At 42.2% G+C, this 7,597-nt stretch overlaps 1 long non-coding RNA gene across 1 annotated transcript; it reads right to left on the minus strand.

The window, feature by feature from the left end:
* Nucleotides 1-4,481: 4,481 nt before the first annotated feature.
* Nucleotides 4,482-5,710, minus strand: LOC133391860 (uncharacterized). The gene is made up of 3 exons (XR_009765316.1): nucleotides 5,203-5,710; nucleotides 4,794-5,100; nucleotides 4,482-4,733 (listed from the first exon to the last, which is right to left on the minus strand). It is a non-coding gene; the product is annotated as an uncharacterized LOC133391860 (long non-coding RNA).
* Nucleotides 5,711-7,597: the final 1,887 nt, after the last annotated feature.

Consider the following 7,597-nt stretch of genomic DNA (forward strand, 5'->3'; position numbering starts at 1 on the left):
AGGGTTTCCCACGATTTATTGGTCAGTTCCCATGTTTTTTTGGTGCGTTCCCATGAGTTTTTGATCATATCCCGGAGATGTTTGGTTCGTTCCCATAATTTATTGGTATTTTCCAATTGGATATTGGACAATTGGACCAAAAAAATATGAGAATCCACCAAAAATTGATGGGAACCAACCAATAAATCGTGAGAAACCTTGTATTTGGAATGCTTGAGAGCGGTGTGTTGAAAAAATGATAATCCTCTCTTCGAAAGTGTTGAGAACAAATCGCGGCACTTTTGTTCGGTGTCCAATTTTCATCACGGTGGCAAAATTGTATTAATTTCCAATACAAATCGTTTTCGGAAGGAAAACTATGGAAAACAATATCGAAGCCCCGTTGTTTTTCAGTTTAACTGTTGTTTCCACAAAACACCACCGTACACGACCTATACGGCAGCGCCACAGATTAAGCTTAAACGACTGGAAAATTGAATATCCATAGAAAAAAATGAAAGCTCCATAGGTTCACTTGTTTGCTCAATAGATGGCGTATTACAACCCGTCTTTATGATGCTGTCCTTTTCTAGCAATGTGTTTCGACAAGTTTCATCTAATCATGACCTATATAGCCTTCTAACTTTCCAAGCAAAAATCTATTTTAATGGTCGTATGGTCAGATACATGGGTATCAACACCATCGACCTTTATTCAATTCTCACTTGCTTCAGTGCTGATGGTTTATATTGGAGTTTAGTATTTAAAAAATCGTATCGCCGTTCTAGTTCGATGCATAACTTCAAAGCGATGCATAACTTCAATGCGAAACCATAAAACAATACAGAGAAAATGAGAAAGCTCTCCTCCAATCCTGGCGATTGTTATACCTGCACGATACTGCGTAGACCATCCGAGTGTTGTGCGGCTGGCGTGTTAGGATTGCAATATAATGCATTGAGATGGATTGCATGATAGCTTGATATTTTTTTATATGTACTTTTTTTGCCCTTTGGCGCAAGCAAGTACAATTGTGCACACTTTTTCTGTAGAATTAGTCCATTCTTTGGCACGCAAAATGTTGGAAATGTTACGGAAGGAGCATTGGGCACAAAACGCGCACTAGTGGGCACACTTGATATTTTTGTATGTGTGCTTTTTTGCCCTTTGGAGCAACCAACTACAATTGTGCATCCTTTTTCCTTAGAATTAGTCCATTCTTTGGCACGCATGGAAATGTTACAGAAGGAGCATTGGGCACAAAACGCGCACTGGTTGTCACACAACACACACGCATTTTTCTTGGAATTTCATTCATTGATCTACACCGAGCAAATACGGTAAGGGACTCTATCCACCACAAGGGAGGAAGGGATGGGGTAGCGAGGAAGGTTTGTTGTGCGCGTCTTTGAAAAACAGGGCACAATTGTTTTTCCTCGAATTAGTCCATTCATTGATGCATACGCTTTGCAATAAAGGGATCCCTGCGTTCGGTGCTGCATTGTGGAGCACAATTTTCGCCGAATATTTCATTCAGCTGTCCACACGTGTCTAGGGTTTGGGGATAAGAAACATTAGTTCCCTGATCTTAGTGTCCGTTCATTAACGATTTGACTCTCGAGCAGTGCAGTCCTACGTGCAGTCGACAGTGGGGAAATTTTTTCAAGTGTGTCATTTTTTTGCCAACAACAAGCAGGTAGGTGAGAAATAAAATTTTGTGATGTGATATTTGTTGCGTCCCGGTCTCGTAGTACAGTCGTCAACTCGTACGACTTAACAACATGCCCGTCATGGGTTCAATCCCCAAATAGACCGCGCCGCCATACGTAGGACTGACTATCCTGCTATGGGGGGAATCAATTAGTCACTGAAAGCCAAAGCCCACAAGTGGGTACAGGCAGGCCTTGACCGACATCGGTTGTTGAGCCAAAGAAGAAGAAGAAGATTTGTTGCGCAGAAGGTAGTGCGAATTAACAACGTGTGATGTATACGTGAACTGTTTTACAGATCCCAAAATGTCTAAGGACCTAGACCCGGACTTCTGCAATTTATCAGCAACACCACCATCATCCCTCGAAGATTCTCCCACTTCAACTGCTGTACCTCCCGAGAAACGCAAAAAAAAATGTTTTCATTCAACCAGGACAATCCCGTACATCCGTGCCTATATCGATCCCAGCTACTTCCACCCGCATACCACAAATCACACGCACAATAGAACCACGAGCATCATCGTCAAATGAACCAACCGTGCCTACCAAGCAATCGAAACTTATATTAGCTAGAACTATACCCACCACATCCGTGCCGCAGCGAAAATTACCCACGCAACCTCGTATCACAACAAAAGTTCGGGGAAAATCATCCCTTCCTCTACCGATGAATGTTGCGCAACATAATTAAAAAAGTACTATTGGTAGGGAGAAAAGTGCCCACCAAATCATCGATACAAATCCAGCAAATCACTACAGCCATACCCTCCGTGTAGCAACCATATTCACGTAATCCTAATCAGCCAACAAGAAAAGTGCCAGAGCGATTCGTGTACCAACCACTGAAACAGCAACCAACATCGGCCCTGAAAAAAGTACCCCCAACAACATCCTTACCTGTGCAGCCAACCACTCTCACATCTACCGTAGTGCAACCACTACCAATGCCACAGCCGACCAAGCCACTTCCAACAGAACCACTTCCGACAGAGTAACTTCCGGCAGAGCCACAACCATCCACGATTAACAGCAAGCTCGATGCAATAATGCGACAGCTAGATGGACTGCAAATGTCGGTGGATTATTTAGATAAACGCTCCAGGCGGATTGAAAAATCAGTGGGGCTGGTCCAGGTAACGACCGACCAGGTGAAGAATTGTGTTTGCAATAGGGTACTCCAAGCCTATCAGGAGGAAGAATTTGAGTTTGAACTACTGAATAATGTGGAAGAATTAAAAGAATTAAATAAAAAGCTGTCTGATCCCCAGTACGAGGTTAAAATATTTACATGGGCGAACGGGCGCATTGCCAGCGAAGCTCCCGAGACGAGGATGCATGAAGCATTGAACTTTTTGTTCACGAAGGAGCTTCTCGCGCAAAGCAGCTAGACTGATGGTGGCAGACAAGTAAAAAAAATCCGTTTCGCGAGCAACGAAGAGTGGTAAAACTTTTTAAAATGATTGGCAGCAATCGATTCTATGCCATAAACGAAACAATGGTTGCAAATTTTATCGGCAAAAAGCTTCGCTACGCTCCGGACCAGGTGAAAGCCGAAAAAAATCGGAAGGCCACAAATCCATCAGACGTCGAAGAAAATGAAGATGAAAACGCGTGAAATAATGTAAATATTGTGTGTGTATGTGTGTGTGTGTGTGAGAGAGAGAGAGAGAGAGAGAGAGAGAGAGAGAGAGAGAGAGAGAGAGAGAGAGAGGGGGGGGGGGGGGGGGAGGGGGAGAGAATTTTGAATTTATGTAAATATAAAAAAATAATGTTTAGACGGTAATATGCAACGAAATATATTATGAATTTTGAACATGGAATACCTTATGCTTCTCTTTTTAGTTTTGAGAAAAAAAAAACAATATATTTTACGCCATACTATGAGGCACCGGAACGAACATGTAAATTTCAACTGTTTTGGTTTTTACCGCAACAAGTTTGAACTTTACCTCTTCAATTGGTATACGTACCAACGATGAAAAGGTCTAAATGTAACATGTTTGCTCATCGTATATTCATTATGTATGAAGAGCATGGATAATCAAACTGTTCACTGGTTTCACTAAATAGATGGCAATGTACAACAATCGAACTCTGTTCGCGTGATGCGGTGCTGTACCTTCCTATATTCTTATTTTTCAACATAAACCAGCAATTTTTTTTATCATTTTTTAATGTGCAATTAGCCATCACATAGGCAGTAACATCATTTTCTTTGTTGATGTACGGAAACGAAGGCTCGTTAGAGGGCCGTGCGTATTTAATGTGTTGCAGCTCGGTTAACCTGTTCACAGCTTGTGCTAAACAATTTCTACCGTTTCGTAGTAAATTTTTGGGCTCTTGAAAATGGCTTTCAAATTTGTAGGCAGAAATGTTGTGTCCAAATCTACAACAACATCTTCGTAAATATGCAACAGGTAATGGACATTACTAGACAAAAACGTGACGTGATAAACGGTGGCAAAATCCATAACAAATTTTCGCAACATCTGATCTGCCATTGACCAGTCATCTTCGTATTCAGCTGAGCTGAACAGAGTCATGCCACAGAAGTACAGCATGCAACATCGCTACTTAACATCGCTTATTATTCCCTTGAGGACAATCAAGCTAATGTTGCGCAAGAAGCAGTTCTACTCCAATAGCGTAAAAATTTTAGGCTACGCACACTTCGTAGAAACTCTGACGGCAGAAGCAGTTCCCGAATCTCGTTGGAAACTGTTTCGTGTATCAGTTCCGTCCACCTACAACTCGTTCCAAATATTCCGTCAGTCCAATTTATCATTAGTTTGCGCGTAACTCCGTGATCTCGTAAATGCAGAGGTTCTGAGGTAATTATATCTTTGATAATGTCGCAATTGTTTAGCTTAACCAAAGGTGTAGCGGTTTTGTAATGGTCGACGTATACACCATTGCAGAACTCTTCATGGGTCCGTCTCGCAGCACCAAACTGCCCGTAGTAGGTGCGTTTCGTTGTTGGATCCTTTGTGGTACGGGTCTTGCATTTGATGCACCCGTAACGAGCGTTGAATGATTTAACACCTGCAATGTGATATACAGCCATGAATAATCGTTGCGAAAGTAGAAGCTAACTATTCGTACCTTTGATGTAAGCTCCAGCTGGTGTATCTGCTATCATGGCCCGGAATCATATTTTATATGGGCGACCGTTTATCAGTAGTCCATTGGCTTGCAAGTAGTGTAGTTCCGTGACAAATGGTTGCAAGTAACCTTGAAGGCTTCCCGGCTTACTTTCCCCACAAAAAATTGCCACCATCATTACCGGTACATTAGGCATGTCATGAATTCTCATTAGGATGGGCCAAAACTGTGGATGGGCACCAATTCACAGAAGTGGTTTAACTCAAAGAAAATTAGCTCCATTTCATTGACGTCCGGTGTCACAAGTCTAAAACAGCGAAGAAACCGGATTCATGTTATATGAACTGAACAAATGTGCCATTTTAGGGCTCATCGTACCAGTCGCTTGTGCTACAACAATTATAATTACCTAAAGTACTATTTAAGGCTGCTAGCAATCCCCTGATACCATAATTGACCACCCGAGATAGTAGAGACCAGACTCCGTGTGGTATTCGCTGAGGGAGTCTCTAAAAAAGTTCTTGCATCCCTCGGCAGCTCAGGATGGTTGTGTTTGCGAAGCAAATCTAGCAACACATTTGTGCGGCGATGCGAAATATTGGCCTCCAACGCCCATACGCGAAGAGCATCCTTGAAAGACAAATCGTCGATAAGGAAAGGTTGGTCACCTTCGTCATCTCCATCGTCAAATTCCGTTGCATTATTATCCTCAGGGTCCGAAAAAGACGCATCACTATCGGAACAGTGTGCAGCTGAAAACAAGCAACATTAAAAACACTACAACAAATCCAATCATAGCTAACAATACCTAATTCATCCCCCGGCAATGGAATATCATGCTCAATCACTGGAGCAGCTGATTGAGCAAGTGGCTCTGGTGTTGCTGTAAGCATTTTTGGTTAGTAATGGCTGGTATTATTGAATCCGTTCGTAGCGGCAACGTACGGCGCTCACATGAAATTCTAGGGATGGCAACACATTTCTTTATCGCGGTCGTACAACGCCGCGGTGAATAACTGTAGCAACCATCTAGTACGTTAGGAAAATGAGTGTCGGGACGTACGCCGCCGTTACGAACGGATTCAATAATGGCTGGTAATATTAGCATCAGTCCGCCACGGTCCGTCTTTACACAAGCTTTACCTGTCAGTGCCGAATATTGGTAGCTACATCCTGATTCCTCCATATCCATGTCCCATTCCCTTGCATATTGCTTCAACAAGCTATCACGCTTCCGGTACGAGGAACCAGTTTTTTTATCCCGCTGTGCTGCCATCGTAAAGTTTTAGTTTTCTTTCCAAAATTAACTGATCACGGTAAAAAATAAATATTTTTGTGTTGCTTCGTGCTGCTGTCAAACGGATTTTTTCAAAATGGTGCGTGCGCCAGTTGTGCCAGAGAGAATAAAACTGATAAAAGAACGAGAGAGAATGATTGAGCACCAAGGTTGACATCGGTTTCGATAGGAGTCGCTGAAGCGCTGCTTGAATGTGTGTGTAAGCCGCCGCAGCTGTGAGTTGCTTGTATGGAAAAGGTCGCTCAATTCAGTCGGCTCTTGGTCAAATTGCTTGGTGGGTTTGAACGAAATGCGAATCAACGCACAAAAACTGCGCGCAGGAGTTAGAACGAAACGCGCACAACCATCTCCGGCAAAGTGTCGCGCTGTACTGGTGGTTTTGTACGCGTAGGAGGGGGAATACCTTATGCTTCTCTTTTTAGATTTGAGAAAAAAAACAATATATTTTACGCCATACTATGAGGCACCGGAACGAACATGTAAATTTCAACTGTTTTGGTTTTTACCGCAACAAGTTTGAACTTTACCTCTTCAATTGGTATACGTACCAACGATGAAAAGGTCTAAATGTAACATGTTTGCTCATCGTATATTCATTATGTATGAAGAGCATGGATAATCAAACTGTTCACTGGTTTCACTAAATAGATGGCAATGTACAACAATCGAACTCTGTTCGCGTGATGCGGTGCTGTACCTTCCTATATTCTTATTTTTCAACATAAACCAGCAATTTTTTTTATCATTTTTTAATGAGCAATTAGCCATCACATAGGCAGTAACATCATTTTCTTTGTTGATGTACGGAAACGAAGGCTCGTTAGAGGGCCGTGCGTATTTAATGTGTTGCAGCTCGGTTAACCTGTTCACAGCTTGTGCTAAACAATTTCTACCGTTTCGTAGTAAATTTTTGGGCTCTTGAAAATGGCTTTCAAATTTGTAGGCAGAAATGTTGTGTCCAAATCTACAACAACATCTTCGTAAATATGCAACAGGTAATGGACATTACTAGACAAAAACGTGACGTGATAAACGGTGGCAAAATCCATAACAAATTTTCGCAACATCTGATCTGCCATTGACCAGTCATCTTCGTATTCAGCTGAGCTGAACAGAGTCATGCCACAGAAGTACAGCATGAAATGGTTATACTTAACATCGCTTATTATTCCCTTGAGGACAATCAAGCTAATGTTGCGCAAGAAGCAGTTCTACTCCAATAGCGTAAAAATTTTAGGCTACGCACACTTCGTAGAAACTCTGACGGCAGAAGCAGTTCCCGAATCTCGTTGGAAACTGTTTCGCGTATCAGTTCCGTCCACCTACAACTCGTTCCAAATATTCCGTCAGTCCAATTTATCATTAGTTTGCGCGTAACTCCGTGATCTCGTAAATGCAGAGGTTCTGAGGTAATTATATCTTTGATAATGTCGCAATTGTCTAGCTTAACCAAAGGTGTAGCGGTTTTGTAATGGTCGACGTATACACCATTGCAGAACTCTTCATG

The sequence above is a fragment of the Anopheles gambiae genome, chromosome 2 (assembly GCF_943734735.2).
Source record: "Anopheles gambiae chromosome 2, idAnoGambNW_F1_1, whole genome shotgun sequence".
Classification (NCBI taxonomy): Eukaryota; Metazoa; Arthropoda; class Insecta; order Diptera; family Culicidae; genus Anopheles; species Anopheles gambiae.